Here is a 16,737-nt window from a genome sequence, read left to right on the forward strand (position 1 = left end):
TCCCTTATTATTTCATTAAATATATTTGTAAACCCAGTTTCTCTTTCTGCACCTTCTGGGACTCCCATAACTCATATATTTGGCCTTTTAATAGTGTCTTTCAATTCTTGAATACTTTTTTTTAAAGCTTGACCCAGCTCTGCTTCCAGATTTTTGTTTCCTCTTGGTGACAGAAAATATCTTCTAATTCTGAGATTCTTTCTTCTGCCTTCTTCATTCTATTTTGGAGACTCTCCACTGTACTTTTAGTTTGCTCCACTGCATTCTTCATTTCCGATATATCAGCTTTCATTTGATTCATTTCCAGTGTGACATATTCCTTAAATTCCTCGAGTGACTGCTTTATGTGCTTCTCGTTGTTGGTAAGGAGTTTTATAACAGGTGTTTTGAATTCTGTATCCACCATTTTCTCAATGTCTTCTTCAGTGAACTGTGAGGTTGGCAAAGGGTTTTGCTCCTTTGCAGGGGAGTCATCAGTAATATTCATTGTGCTTCTGTCTCTTCTTTTGCTCTTGGTCATTGTACTTCTGGTTATCAGAGTCTTCTCCTTGGGGCAGGTTTCTAAGCTGTGTCATCCTCAGGTCTACAGTTTGATTTTATTTATTGTGGTTGATAGACAGCTCTTTATTTGCAGTCAGTTGTGCCACTCCCTTTAGCGAGTTCCAGGTCTGGATTCTTATGTTAGATTTCCACCATGGTTTCCATAGCCCCAGCTGCTGGCTTACCAGTCTCCACCTCCTGTGACACTGTGCTGAGGCTGCACCGTTGTCTGTGCAACCTTTCTCCCATTTCTGGTTTGAGTAGGTCGCAGGATTAGGGAGACATCGGTTGTTGGTAGTGCTGATCTTGCCAGAACCTTTTGGCCGTTATGTCTGAGGGCCACATGAACTTATTTTGACCCATATGATGCCGTAGTTGGTATTATTTTCCTGTGGGACCAGTGCAATGCATTGAGCTCAATGAGTTCTTGCTGACCTCAGCGTGTGCACAGCTCATTGTTGTCCCCTACAGTCTTAAATTCTTTGCCACACTATAAGAAATGGCACCTGATGTGCCACTGCTAGAGTTCTCGATCTGCTGGCTGTCAGGTCTGAGGGTTGCCCAGATCTGTCTTGGGTGGAACTTTGTAGCTGGTGGAATTCGGGCTGCTGGTGATGTTCAGATTGCAGTTTGCTGAATGTCACTGGGGTATCAGTTACGGCAACACTATAGCGTTGTGTCTGCTGCTTTCCTGTGTCTGTCAGTCTCCAGGTATTCCTCTGCTGTCATTCTGCCCTATTCTGTTTCCTTGAACGTACCTTCTCTGCTTCACACTGGCTATTATTTCTCTGTTTAAACATGTCCTTACCCTTTTCTTAATTCTCTCTTCTTGTTTTTTCTGTTCTAAGTGAAAAGCCATTCCTGCTTCTCCTCTGGTGACTGCCTATGCCTCTTTTGAGACCAAGCTACAGCACTTGGTCATGAAGCTTCTTCATGATATTTTCCTCTACAATCCAAGGTGATCAATACTTTTCTCATATAGCGAACTTAGTGTTGGGTCTCTGAGTCCTCACCCTCAGTGCAATATTATTTGGAAGTGTGGGTCTTTAGGAATAATTATAGTTAGGAAAAAGGCAGAAGTCAGAGCCCTGGGCGTGGGATTAGTTTACTAAGAAAGTGGCCATTTGTAAGACAGAGGGAAAACCTCTGCAAGAACTGAATTAATTGGCCCCTTTATCTTGGATTTCCCACCTTCAGAACTTTGCGAAAATACATCTCTGTTTGTTTTTGAGAGTTAGAAACAGATATACAGAGACCTCATCCAGGAATTTGTTCCCCAAAGGCTCACAACAGCCAAGGCTGCACCAGGTCAATGCTGCAAGACAGGAACTCAGTCCAGGTGGTCCAGGGTGACAGGGACTCAAATACTTTAGCCATCACTAATTGTCTTCCAGCATCCTCCAGGTACTCCCAAATGGATGATAGATGTCTTAACTGACTAGACCAAATGTCCAACACCATCACCACCATCCACTTCCATTTCTAGTTTTTAAAGTATCCAATCTGTGGTATGTTGCAATTGCAGTGTCAGAAGATTGATGCTTCATGCAAAGGCAAAATATGAATAGGATTCTGTTTTACACTGAACTGTTACTGGATCTTTCTTTCTGACCAGGACATGAGTCCCAAGCTCAGCAGCTGTGTGCTTCGTTATTCTATCCTAATATATTGCCTGACCCATGGAGACCATCAGTAGAGCCTTGCTCATGAATCAGTGAAGGTGAATGTCAGCTTGACCACTTCAGTTAACCATTAGCCATGCTGCTTGAGTATGGACTGATTATTACTTTGCTTGAATTTGTAACAAATTGACCTCAGCATTTAACAGAGCTAGTCTGTAATCAAGCAGAGGCATTGCAATAACTCCACTGTCCTACTTTTATACATACAATGATGGATTTCAGTGATGTCAAGAGGTTATCCTAAAAAGAATGTCAAAGGAATTTAATTGGAAAATTTTATTTTGAAAATAAATGTAATTTCCTAAGTGTATTTATATGGGCATAAACTAGGTAACAATTTTTGCTTACCCTAATGGAGATAAATTTCTTTTTATAAATGAAGTGTTGTTATTAATGAGTTATGAATAATTTTTATATAGGTAGTATAAAGTTAAGCAGCAGTAAGAATCTTGGACTATCTTTGTTACCTCTACTTCAAGTCATTTTAATTTTCTGATTTTTTAAAAAAGATCTATTTGCTTTACTTGAAAGCCAGAGTTGGAGGAGAGGAGAGAGGAGAGGAGAAGAGAGGAGATGAAAGGAGAGGAGAGGAGAGGAGAAGAGAGGAGAGGAGAGGAGAGGAGAGGAGAGGAGAGGAGAGGAGAGGAGAGGAGAGGAGAAGAGAGGAGAGGAGAGGAGAGGAGAGAGATTTTGTCCACTGGTTCTCTTCCCAAATGACCTCAATGACCAGAGTGTGCTGATCCAGAACTTGGAGCCAGGAGCCTCTTTGAGGTCTTTCATGTGGGTATAGGAGCCGGAGGCCCTGGGCCATCCTCCACCACTTTCCCAAGCCATGAGCAAACAATCAGCTCCTTTTTTATTAAAAAATATTTTTCCTATGTATCCCTTTCTCACATACATTTAAAATCTCTAACTGAAAATAAAACAGCTGCACAGTAGATGTATGCAAAAATAATTCCAAAATGAAATAAAATACATATTCCCAGTTGGAAATTGGAGAATGATTGCACAAATATGAACTATGTAGTTAGGTTCAAGTGTATTAAGGAGGAAGTATTAGAAAAATCTGTAAAACAAATCTGTTCCTCAATTATAAGTGATTTAGGAGTTACTTCTGTCAACTCAGATATTGCTCTGGCTTGTCTCATTTATTTTTATTTTGCTCGGTATAAGACCTTATAAAAGCTGGGAGACTCTATGGAAATTGAAAAATCTACCATTATTACTTTATGTTCTTTGGAGGACCATCCAGCCCAATTTTGACTGACACGAGTCTCTTGAAGTTCTGCGATAACTCTAGTATGGAGTGGATTCATTTCATTTGTTTGCTCTTGGACACCTTGGCTGCTTTTTACTTACTTGGCTAACACTGCCTGTTCCTATACAGTAACTTTTAAGAGTTAGAAGCAAATTGTTCCCTACTGAGCTTTCGATGCAGGAATTCTGATTTTTGTTTTGTTTTGTTTTGCTTTAAATCTTGTAGAGTCTTTGTATCTTGCAAGTATGTGAGACAATGTAGAACTTGATGTGACCTTGTTCTCGCATAGATTGAAATGAGCTATTTATACAGAAAATACATATTTACAAATAGAAATGGAAACATAAGAAAAGCTGATCATGAAGACTAAATTTCAAAATATTATGGTGATGACCTCCACAGTAGATGGAATTAAGACTTTCTAATCAGAAAGACCAGAATACACATTCTTCTTTTGTGACTTTACCAACTGCATTTTTTTTTTAAGATTTATTTAAAAAAAATTTTTTTATTGGAAAGGTAGATATACAGGAAGGAGGAGAGATAGGGAGGAAGATCTTCCGTCCAGTGATTCTCCCCAAGTGGTCACAATGGCTGCAGCTAAGCCGATCTGAAGTCTGAAGCCAGGAGCCTAGAACCTTTTCCAGGTCTCCTACATGAGCGTAGGGTCCGAAGGCTGTGGGCCGTCCTCAACTGCTTTCCCAGGCCACAAGCAGGGAGTTGGATGGGAAGCAGTGGTGGTGGGGAATGTACCAGGACACAAACCAGCACCCATATGGGATCCTGGCATGTACAAGGTGAGGACTTTAGCTGCTAGGCTGCTGCACTGGGCCCTACCAACTGTATTTTAAAAGTAATTTGTACAAATTCATTGAGCTTCAAGTATTAATTAAGGGTGATACTATTATTTGTGTATCATGTAGAATTATTTTGGAAATTGAAGAAACATATGAATTATGAGTAGCAGTGACTTAAATAGCATAGGTATTGAATAAGCAGTAGGTGTTATAACTAATAATTTTTAAATCAAGAGAACAAAATTGTACATAACTAAAATTTCAAATTGTTTATTGCCTTTGCTAAAATGTTCAATTTCACTTTAACATTTGTTACTAAATTGAGTTTATAATCTTATACTCTTTTGAAGACCAGATTAAGTAAAATTACAATGTATTGTATTATATGAAACATATCAAGTACTCAACAATTCTTACATTGTCCTATCCTTCCTACCCTCTACAAATTCAACTTTCATTGTTAGGACTCTTTCTTCCAAGATGATCTAGAAAATGATTTTTGAAATACTTAGTCATTATATATCATTTGTAGTACACACATACACACACCACTCCAAAATGAAGGTCTATTACCTATTCTTTTTTTCTTGTCCAATGTGATTCTCATTCTTGGTACTTTATGTAACTTCAGATAATATTTATACAAGAATGCATTTACTTTTTTTTTAGCAGACAGATCAGTACTCATTGTCTGCATCCATTTGTGCTACTACAGCAAAATGTCTGAGACCAGGTAACTTATAAGGAACAAGCATTTATTTATCTCAGCGCTGGAGGTTGGCAAGTCTCAGATTAAGGTCACAACAGGTTGTGTGTTACCAGGGGATATGGTCTGTGTTTCTGGGTGATATTTTGAACACTACAGTCTCTAAACAAAAATAATGTTATGTCCTTACATGATAAAAGATAGAAAGGCAAAAGTGGGATGAACCTCCTCCCGTTCATGAGGGTGAACCATTCATGACTCAGTCACCTCCCAGGCATCAAGTGTTCTAGTATAGTTGCATCGGAGATTAAGTTTCAACATAGATTTTGGAGGAAAAAATATTCAAAGAAACATTCTAATTGTTTTCCAACTCTCAGAACTTATTATTTTTTTTTATGGCGACGTTGCCTGGATATGTAAACTTATTTAATCCCTACAGATTCTTACAGAGACTCATTTTATAGATAAGATGCAAGATTCAGGACCCTACATTCTCCAGTTGTTTCCACTATTTTATAGTTGGTTATTTCTTTTTACTTATTTACTTAGTCCTTCTTTTCCTCCTGGCTTAAAATTTTTTTTTTCTTTAAAAAATTTATTTATTTCATTGAAAGGCAGAGGAGGAGAGTCAGAATGTGTGAGAGAGACAGATAATCTCCCATCCGCTGGCACTCCCCAAATGTTTGCAATGGCTGGGGATGAACCAAGAGTCAGAAGTCTCTTCCTAGGTCTCACACGTGGGTGCAGGTGCTAAAGCAACTGGACCATTTTCCACTCCTTTCCCAGAAGTATTAGCATGGAGCTGGATCAGAAGTGGATCCAGTGTTCATGTTCTTACCTCTGGGTCTTTGTTCATGCTGCTTCTTCCATGTGGAATGTTCTTTCCCAAGCCTTTATGTTCCCCTACATACTATTTATTATCTTTTGCCCCCCATCTTCTTGTTAAACCCTTATGTTGACTTGTTTTTCTGTGAATGGATCATGTTCCCAAGTGTCATTTTTTTAATCCATAATTTCATGTACATTTAGGTTGTCACTACTGTGAAAATCTTAGCAACTTTATAGCAGCTACCTCCACAGTCTTCTTTGCTGATGTATTCCAAAAGCCCACAACAGTGGCTAGGCTAAAATTCAGGTTAGGAATGAAGACTAAAAAGAGTTACATTAGGGTTTTCAGGTCAGGTTGTACTAGACACCATGGTATTTATGTTTCAGGTCCTGTGATATGACATTTGTTAGGACCTAATGTTTCTAGACTAAAATAAACCTTAGAGATCATTTCAAGCTTTTGCTTTACAAGAAGAGTATACTGGGCAGAGGCTTAGGTGATGTGCGGAGATCAAGAGAATATAGAGGTTAGGGAGGAAAGTATGATCTTTAAAATTTTTTTTAAGTTTTGAATTTTGTTATATTACATTTAAAATATTTATTAATGAATTAATTTGGTTGGAGATTGAACTGATGCAGAGGTAATCAGCTAAAATCGCTTCATAGTCCTCTAATTCCTTAGGACTGCTGTGTCAGAGGACAGGGATACGGAAGGAGCAAGCCATGTGAAGATGTTGGCCAATGCTAGATGACATCCTTCCAGTACTGAAAGGCACTAGGATCTGTCTGACTTTTAAGCCTCCAGAGGCTGAGATGGTAACATCATGCTACTGAGGACATAAGTTTGTGACACTTTGTTATAGGAGACGCAAGCAGTTAACACACAGACTGTACTTTTAAAATTTTGAATGAAGCCAAGCGGAATTTTATGATCACATTACTTTTTAACTGGATTTATGAAGCATTTGGTAAATTTGATTAGAACTTAATATGTTACTGCTCATTAATAATGATTGGTTACATAGCACTCATAAACTTGAGCATCTTTAAATGCCTTGAACATACGTTCTTTATAAATTGGTTGCAACTAGATTTGGAATAATTCAAACCACAAACTGAATGAATCACCAGCAGAATCAGCCACGTGGCCATTTTCTAGTCTAAAACAGTCTTCAAATGGAATTTTTTTATATAATTTTAGCATAGTTCCTATGAATATTTAACCAAATTGTATCATCAATGCTTTCTTTTTTTTTAAGATTTATTTTTATTATTTTTTTATTGGAAAGGCGGATATACAGAGAGGAAAGACAGAGAGGAAGATCTTCCGTCCAATGATTCACTCCCCAAGTGAGCGCAACGGGCCGATACTATGCCGATCCGAAGCTGGGAGCCTCTTCCGGGTCTCCCACGTGGGTGCAGGGTCCCAAAGCTTTGGGCTGTCCTCAACTGCTTTCCCGGGCCACAGGCAGGGAGCTGGAAGGGAAGCGGAGCTGCCGGGATAGAACCGGCGCCCATATGGGATCTTGGGCGTTCAAGGCGAGGACCTTAACCACTTGTGCCACCGCGCCGGGCCCCATCAGTGCTTTCTTAAAAAAAAAAAAAACTATATTCAAATGACAGTGTGAGAGAGAGATATATCTTCCAATCATTAATTCACTCCCCAAATGATTGAAAAGGCAAGAGCTAAGTGAGGCAGGAACCAGGAGCTCCATCTGGATCCCCAAAGCTAGTGGACCTAGTGGCAAGATCCAAAGTACTTGGGCTGTCTGCTGTTGTTTTCTCCAGACATTACAGAAGGGAGCTGGTTCAGAAGTGGAATAGACTGCTAGCCTCACAGGTGGAAGTGTTACCAGTTGTGCCATGTTCCAGCCCAAGTCAGTGCTTATTCTTTCCTTTCCTTTCTTTTTCTTTCTTCTTTTTTTTTTCCTTCCAAATTATTTCTTTTATCTGAAAGGCAGTTATGGGACTGGTGTAGTGACATAGCGAGCTAGTTTGCTGCCTGTTGTGCTGGCATCCATATACTCCACCTCCGATGCAGCTCCTTGCTTAAGACCTGGGAAAGCAACAAAGGATGGTCCAGGGCCTTAGGGACCCTTACCCATGTGTGGGACCCAAAGAGTCTCCTCATTTCCAGCTCTGGCCATTGTGACTGTTTGCAGAGTGAACCAGCAGAGGATAGATCTCTGTCTCTCTCTTTCTCTGTAAAATAGATAAATCTTGAGAAAAAAAAAAAAAAGAGTTCAGAATTGTGTGCAGCAGGGCATACAAAGAGAGAGAGATCTGTCTCCTGGTTCACTTCCCAAATTGTCACAGTGGCCAGGGCTGGGCCAGGCAGAAGCCGGGAGCCTGGAACTCTGTTCTAGTTGCCCACGTGGGTGTAGTATTCAGTTGGTCCAACTTCTACTGCTTTTCCCAGGCCATCAGCAGGGAAGCAAAGTGTAAACTGGTTAAACTGGCACCAGTTTAACTTGTACTACAACACTGGCCTCACTACTTTCTTATAGAGAAAAACTTTCGATTATTTTGGCTCTAAGTTCACCAACATGCATGTATTGTAGTTGTTTAATAATACCACTCTTATCAAGAAAATTAGGATTCAGTATCCCAACAATCTTGCCAATTTATATCGTGAATAGAGATAAAAGTTAAGGATAAATGATTCGGACATAAAATTCTCTAGACACGTTGCTCTATCCCTGCTGTTGACATCAGCTTTACTTATCTTTGTTTTCAAGGTTCTCAACCACTGTCTTGAGGATTTCCTTTCCCCCAATTTCGTTTCCTGTCAATGTAATCTCTTCCATTAAACCAAGATTTTACTGTTTTCTTTCCCTTTTCCGGTGTATTTCTTTTCACAGTAAGGATAAAAGCAGATTCTGCTGTGTTATCAAAATGTAGGACTATAAATAGAATATTTTTTAAGTAGTTTCTAGCATAATTTGCAATATACTCATTTTTGCAATATACTTATACTCAATATACTCAGTGTTTCTTTCCTTTACTCAAATTTAATTCTTAATTCAATTTTACATTTTCATTTTATTTTTATTTTTCTGACTTGAGGGTTATGAGAGCAAGGGTTAAACGAATTGTCTGGACATCTCATAGGGTTTTGGCACAGAATGTCAGATATACAGAGAGGAGAAGACAGAGAGGAAGATCTTTTGTTTGCTGATTCATTCCCCAAGTGGCTACAGTGGCTGGAGGTGAGTCGATTTGAAGCCAGGAACCTGGAGACCAGAGATTCTTCTGAGTCTCCCATGAGGGTACAGGGTCCCAAGGCTTTGGGCTGTCCTCGACTGCTTTCCCAGGTCACAGGCAAAGACCTAAATGTAAAGTGGGACTGCCAGGACTAGAACGAGGTTCATGTGGGATCCTGGCGCATGCAAGGTGAGGACTTGTGCCACTAGGCTACTGCATCAGGTCCTCAAGTGTATTTTCTTATGAATACGTCTTCAGTATTGGTTTTCTCCTTTAAGTTTTCTACGTTGCATCTGGCCAAAAAAAAGCTTTAAAATGATGATTGGCCCCAGCTGTAGGCAATGACCTAGGTTGCCTTGTACCTGGACAAGTGTTGCACTGCTGGAGAAAGGAGCCAGTAACTGGCAGACATTCTGGACCTGGTTAATGCCAAAATTGTGTTAACTATATCAGTATGCCAGCATAGTTGCTTAGTCTTTTTTTTTTTTTTTTTTTAAGATATGTGGGACCTGCCACCGAGGCCTCCAGGTGGGTGTCTGGGGAGGAACATGTTGTAGATTTCCTGGGGAAGGGGATTGGGTACACACTGAGGGCATGTTTGACAGGGGAGGAATGATTTCTGGGGCCTTCCACAGACTGGGTCACTGCAGTTGCAGGTAGGTGAAGGAGCTGAGGTGGAGTGGTTTGGTGGGGATGGGGGAGGGGGTAGGGATGGTGGGAGGAATGGGAGGAACCAGAGGTCAGGTCTGAGTCACACCAAGGTCCCTGAGACCTGAGTTGGACCAATGAGCATTGCCTGCCACCTGCTGACACAAACAAATGCTGGGGCGGCATGGGGGGTTGGTTGGCGGGGGTCCTTCCTGGCTGGGTTAGGCTGGAATGACTGCCTGAGAGTGTTGCAGCAGAGAACAGGCCAGATCAGGCTGGGCTACAGCCCAACCAGGGCACTGGACAGCTGGATCTGGGGGCAGATTTTTTTATTTTAAGCTTTATTCATTTTTATTTGGAAGTCAGATATGCAGAGAGGAGGGGAGACAAAGAGGAAGATCCATCTGGTGATTCACTCCCCAAGTCATCACAAAGGCTGGAGCTGAGCTGATCTGAAGCCAGGAGCCTGGCTGTTTGTCTTTAGATTGTATACTCCAAGGCAATATGTTACGCTGAGTAAAATTAAGTGATTGGTGGCTTCCAAAAAAAATGACCAGCTACTCTATTTGAGTCTCCCATGTTGGTTTGAGGGCCCAAATATTTGGGCCATCTTCTACTGCTGTCCCAGGTGCACTACTAGGCAGCTGGATCAGAACTGGAACAGATGGGATTTGAACCAGTGCTTAAATGGGATGCCATTGCAGATAGTGGTTTAGTCCACTGTGCCATATGGTGACCTTTACCAAACAATACAGCAGTATTAGTGCTGAATGATCTGAAATAACAGCTAGCCCAGAAAGGTTGATATTTGATGTGCTGTGGATACCTTCCTATTTTTGAAACTTACTATGGAAAGGAAAATATTTAACAGATTCCTGTAAGATTAATTGAGCTTTTTCTCCTCTTTGAGCTAGGACCTTAACTTCTAGATATGCTGAATTTCTCTTAGTGTTTTCTTAGTGAATTTCTCTTAGTGACTATCCAAGAAACCGATGACATTTAAGAATTAGATGGGCAGGAAATCTATTACAAAATAAGAAGGGACAAGAAAGGAGACAAAGAGACTTTGAGAGAGAGAGGAGAGGAATAATGGTGAGTGTTTTGGAATTTTGTTCGGTTCTATGAAAAGTTAGGCAAATGTGTTGGGATGTCTCAAGCCAAAGTCACTGATTCACTCTCTTTCTAACATTCTGGTAAAAACTTATCACAGGATGCTAAATTGGGAGTGTATGCAGATTTGATGAGGAGCAGAATTATTAACATACTCTCAAGGTTTCTCTTTGTGCATTACCCACCAACTGCAACTGAAAAAATCACTGTGCGGTGGTGAAGCTGGACATGGGACCCAAATGATCAAAATAGGCATCACCAGTAGCTGTGAAGGTACACTCAGAGTGGAGCACACCATTTACAGTATTTCTATCTATGCTGCACAACCATGTCTGACGATGAAAGAAAGCAAAAAGCGTGTGTGTTGGTGGGTGCGTATTTATGATATGTAGCCACACACACGTATACAAATGAGTAATGTAAGTTCATTGACCTGTAGTCACAGACCATGAAAGGAATTTTGCTGCCTTCTCTAACCAATTGTTTATGAACATTGTGCCGATGATTTCTATGAATTCATCACTTGGGCCTCTCCCTGGGCCTTGTTGCTTTCATTGGTCTTTGTTCTTTTCCACCTCTAAGATAATATTTACCTAAAATTGGTTGCAGATGTTAAAAAAAAAAGTGACTAGTTTGTAATTTTGTTTAATGTTTCACTATTTACTTAGGTCTAATAAATGATTAGAGCAACTCATTAATGTATTTGTTTCATTTTGCCTGCTCTATTCCATCTTTGAACCCTACTGTATAATTACATCCTGTTCTGCTCTTGTATCTCAGCTGCAACCTGGGTTACTCTGGATGCCTGCTACTGTCTCTCTAGTAAGTGGTCCACTATTATGCGTTTCACTTTTCTTACAGTGTGAGCTGTGCTTGTTTAACTCAGTGCCACTAACACAATACTGGCACATAAAAACACATATTTGTTGGCCAAATGTGGATTGGGTTAATGTCCAAAGGTTGTATTATAGGTTTTGTCTGATACCTTTTTTTCTTGTTTCCTATTCTTTTCACTTTTCCTCTAACAATATTCAGTTCCAAATTTACCTATGTGTGCTATCTTAGGATATCACTTTAGTGGGTAATTTTTCAGGATTCCTCATTCTTTTTGGATCCTGTTGATTATTCCTTTTCCTAAGTGGTAAAACCACATCTTATTAACACCCGTTAAAGGAAAAGCATGAGGCCAGAAGAGAAAAGGAATGCCCACCTGTGGAAGTCTGAACTCAGCAGTTACTGGATCCTCTCCCACCCTTTCCCCTTCTCCACCCCCCGGCACCAAAAGGATTTTCTTCATAATTACATGCAGGAGACACAAATCCTAGAATGGTGTCTTGTTACTCTTTTCTGCTAATTCCATTATTATTTTGATGTTACTTCACTTACATCTTGCTTCATCACTTTGCCATTGGCAGGTGGGCAGTTTCTTTAGTTTCTGGCTTGACTCCAAGGTGCATGAAACAACAAGCAGGACCCAGAGTAGCAAAGATATTTTCCAGTTACTTTCATAGCTGAGGACAGATAGCCTGTTGGGGCTCAGCAGTTACATATAAATTTTACAGTCAGATAATCCCATATCAAGTCCCAACTTCACTCCCTGGTAACTCACAACTGACTGTGAGTTTCAAAAATTCATTAGCTGCTTTCCTAGACTGTTTATAGGGAGCTGAATCAGAAGTGAAGAATCAGCCTGGCGCAGTGGCCTAGTGGCTAAAATCCTTGCCTTGAATATGCTGGGATCCCATATGGGTTCTAATCCCGGCAGCCCTGCTTCACATCCAGCTCCCTGCTTGTGTCCTGGGAAAGCAGTCGAGGCTGGCCCAAGCAAGGCCCTGGGACCCTGCACCTGCATGGGAGACCCAGAAGAAGCTCTGGGCTCCAGGTTCCTGGCTTCAGATGGACTCAGCCCCAGCTGTTGCGGCCACCTGGGGAGTGGATCATTGTATGGAAAATTTTCCTCCCTGACTTTTCTCTTCTCTGTGTATCTGACTTTGCAACACAAATAAATAAATTTTAAAGAAAAAAAAGTGAAGAAACCAGGACAAGAACATGTGTCTGTTATCACAGGCATAGGTTTTGCCTACTGTACCATAGCACCGGCATTTCAAAATGATTGGTCAGGTAGCTAGTTCCTCAGAATATTTGAAATGTATTAGCCTTCATCCTTTGTGATGGTGGTAGGTCATTTGTTTGATCCAGAAATACAGATGTGAGGCATTCTTACTCCAGGACAGATGTATTTGAGTTCTGCCTAAAGGGAGATTAGGGGTGTCTAAAGGTGTTTAAGATGCACAAAGAAGAGGAAAATGGGAACGTTAGGGGCAGGTATCGTTAGCTGGCAATTGTTCTGTCCCACCTAGAACAGATCATATCTTTCTGTAAATTACACAGTACATCACAAAAAACGAAGATATTGGCCCTTGAGTACAATAAAAAGTTAGTCATGGACTTTACAGGTTGATTTCCTAGCAGAAAATTAAATGTTCTATAGATTTATCCTTGTTTTTCATCACAATGTTTGTGAGTCAAAAAAGCAGAGAAGGGTTAAGAAACAGGGTTAGAATAAATTTCTGAACTCCCAAGTGTGACCTGAGATGACTTAACTGTCTGTCTAGCTCCTGTAGTGCCAGGATTGCAGACAAGGTGAATTTGGAAGAGGAGGGTCCTCATGTAAGGACCCTAAGTCATGATATACTGAGCAATAGGTGGTATTCAGAGGATAGAAATCCCTGGAATTAGGGTATTTGGAGTATGTAAAAGTTTTTTCATAGTAATTGACTTTAAAATAGTCCTAGTAAAACTCTCTGTTACCAGTGGGCCTGATGTGTGTTCCTCTCTTTGTTAAAAAAAAATGCCTGATTTTGAAGGCAGTTGAAGCTATTACAAGTGTTGGTAAAGAAATCATGTTCTTGCACAGTAAGCCTGGAAGCCCAACTGCTAAACATCAATGTACTGGCATTTTTACAGGTTTTAATGTTAGTTCAGATTTGTTACTGCGGACGTGGAACTTTGGTCACTGAAGCCAGAACATTACATCAAAGCCAGAAGCACAGCAAGTCATCGGAGTTCAGATTCCTTCCTGCTTTCCTGCAGAGAGGTCAAGAATACAAACATCCTCAATTGCCACTCAGGAGTGAACTGAAGTCCATCAACAGAACCAAACAGGAAGCACCAAATGGGCCTTTCTTGTATTTATTTGGTGATTACTAAGAAAGATATAGTTTAATTTCTTGACCACATTTTTCAAATGAAGCACAAAGAAATCTACAAGGTGAAATAAATTTGGTGAGTGGAAAGTCTGATTTCGAAAGGATGTAGAGTTGTTTTTCCAGTGATTTATGCCCTGATTTGTATAATGAGTTTGTAGGATTTTGGAATTTCTTGCTTTTTATCTTTTAAATGGCAACTTATTATTGCAATCTATTAAGTTGCATTTTATGAGTCACTTAGCCTTTAAAATTTTCAGATATTTCCTTGCCAGATCAAGGAGGAGTTTGGGATATCATGTGAAAAATCTCAGAGAAAGCCAGGAGTTACCTCAAATGTTATTGTTGAGATTTGTAAGTCTAATAGCAAATTGAAATCTTGGTGTATCATTTGTTTACCCAGTCCACAGCATCAGAGCAAGGTCCAGTGCGCCACTATCAATGTTGGCAAATAGTCAAAATGAGGCACACTATAAAGACTCAAACCAAGCAAGTCTAAAGTTGAAGCAAAAGAAAATATGACTTGCATATTTTATGAGTATTTCCAGGAATAAATCAACAAACTGCTTCATTATTCTTATAATTACTTGGAAAAATCTCTTGACTCCAGAAGAACATTTGGCATGCCATTTAAAGGATATGAGTATTCCTTTGCAGCTTGCTTCATTCTTTTTTCATCCAGTCAGTGGAATACTAAGAATGGTATGGTGAGAGTGCAGGTAATAAGGGAACATTTTGTGCACAGAAAATTGAAAAGGAGCAAAATAAAATAAAATAATAAAAACCAGTCTGCCTTTTATGATCATTATGCCCTGATAATTTCAACCAACATCAATGATACTACACATCTTTTAAGGGAGAAAATTTTTTTTTTGGTCTTAGGTCTAAACAGCTGCAAACTTTTCTGAAGTTTATGTGTGTGTGTGTATATGTGTGTGTGTGTGTTCATATACTAAATAACACTTTGCATGTATTATTACTGATGCTTTAGTTAAAAAATGTGTTCTGCATGAAAATGTTTCTCACTCTCAAATACTGTAACTTTTTGCATTTGTTTAAGCACAGGATTATGTCATTCCATAAGGATTGATATGAACCGAGCCTGAAGCAAGATAAAAAGTTAAACATTGCACAATTTCATGAATTTACCACATAGGATAGGAATTTATAATAAATTTTATGATGGAGTCTTTTAGTGGAAAAATTTCAGCTTCACAAATATTTGAAAGTGGCCAGAACTGATTTCAAAGAAACAAAGACATTGGCAATATTGTAGCTACTGCAATTTAATGCAATATGAGGTTTTTATGTATCTCTGACAAGTTTCTTCTGAATTCAAGGTCTCATAATTATTTGTGCAAGAATTAAAATTAAAGAAAAGGGACCAGTGCAATGGCATAGTGGTTGAAGTCGTCGCCCTGAACACAGCGGGATCCCATATGGATGCTAGTTCTAGTCCTGGAAGCTCTGCTTCCCATCCAGCTCCCTGCTTGTGCCCTGGGAAAGCAGTTGAGGATGGGCCAGAGCTTTGGGACCCTGCACCCATGTGGGAGACCCGGAAGAGGCTTCTGGATTTGGATTGGTTCAGCTCCAGCCACTGTGACCGCTTGAGGATGAACCATCAGATGGAGGATCTTTCTCTCTGTCTCTCCTCCTCTCTGTTTATCCACCTTTCCAATAAAAATAAATAAATGTTTAAAAAAGGGAAAGAAAAAGCAAATGACAAGAGATGAGGAAAATCACAGACGCTTAAAAAACGAAATAAAGTAAAAATGTTCTTTAGTCACCTCTGAGTGAAAATATAAATCTGGCTATACTGATTGTATTGACTGTGAATATGTCAAGATCAATTGACTAAGTCTTTAACAAATTTGCACACATTAATGTTCTAAGCCCAAGGCCATAAGGTATTCAAAACACATTAATGTTCTTGTGAAGCACTAAGCCTTAAATTTTATTTGCATTTTCAACTAGAATATATATTTTATTTATTTTTTGCTCACAGGATTACATATTAAATAAATAAGGGCCCAATGCTCTTGTCTCAGCAACTAAATCCTTTGCCTTAAAAGTTTCAGGATTCCATATGGATGCCAGTTCATGTCCCAGGTGCTCCACTTCCCATCCAGCTCCCTGCTTGTGTCCTGGGAAAAAATTCGAGGATGGCCCAAAGCCTTGGGAGCCTGCATCCGCATGGGAGATGTGGAAGAGGCTCCTGGCTTCAGATTGGCTCAGCTTTGGCCATTGTGGCCATTTGGGGAGTGAAGCAGCAGATGGAAGATCTTCCTCTCTCTCTCCCCTTCTCTCTGTAAATCTGCCTTTCCAATAAAAATAAATAAATCTCCAAAAAAAAATTTTTTTCAGTGTCTTTATTTTTTGGGCACAATAATAAAAATTATTAGTCATTTTATTTAAAATAACTAGTTATTTATCATTAGTTTTTAAATTTATTTTAAATTTAATTTTAAATTTATTTAATTACATTATTGTTACCAAGAACACTTCTGTCATAGAGAAAAAGGGTTGTTTACAAATAGCTGCTTCTGGGTACAAAATACGTTAGGTTTGACACTGCACCTATCCATAACTCAAGTAAAATGCATTCTCAGTATTTTTAAGATCTTATCTATTTTTGAGAATTATAGCAGCCTGATTTATTTTGATAAGGTAAATTCTCTCTCTTTTTTAAAAGATTTATTTATTTTTATTACGAAGGCAGGTTTATAGATACGGAGAGACATAGAGAATGATCTTCCAG

The 16,737-nt window shown here is 39.5% G+C and overlaps 2 long non-coding RNA genes across 2 annotated transcripts in view; one reads left to right on the top strand and one right to left on the bottom strand.

The window, feature by feature from the left end:
- The window catches only part of LOC121156354, a 25,307-nt gene extending 24,059 nt beyond the window's left edge, over positions 1-1,248 (bottom strand). Inside the window, exon 1 of the long non-coding RNA XR_005883852.1 lies at positions 1,124-1,248. This is a non-coding gene — a long non-coding RNA (uncharacterized LOC121156354). The remainder of the gene's footprint in view (positions 1-1,123) is intronic.
- Positions 1-11,162, top strand: part of LOC121156352 — a 27,328-nt gene extending 16,166 nt beyond the window's left edge. The window contains exons 3-4 of the long non-coding RNA XR_005883850.1: positions 9,514-9,543; positions 10,996-11,162. This is a non-coding gene — a long non-coding RNA (uncharacterized LOC121156352). The remainder of the gene's footprint in view (positions 1-9,513; positions 9,544-10,995) is intronic.
- The last annotated feature ends 5,575 nt before the right edge of the window (positions 11,163-16,737 follow it).

This window comes from Ochotona curzoniae, unplaced genomic scaffold (assembly GCF_017591425.1).
Source record: "Ochotona curzoniae isolate NIBS_2020 unplaced genomic scaffold, NIBS_Ocur_1.0 contig_3368, whole genome shotgun sequence".
NCBI lineage: Eukaryota > Metazoa > Chordata > Mammalia > Lagomorpha > Ochotonidae > Ochotona > Ochotona curzoniae.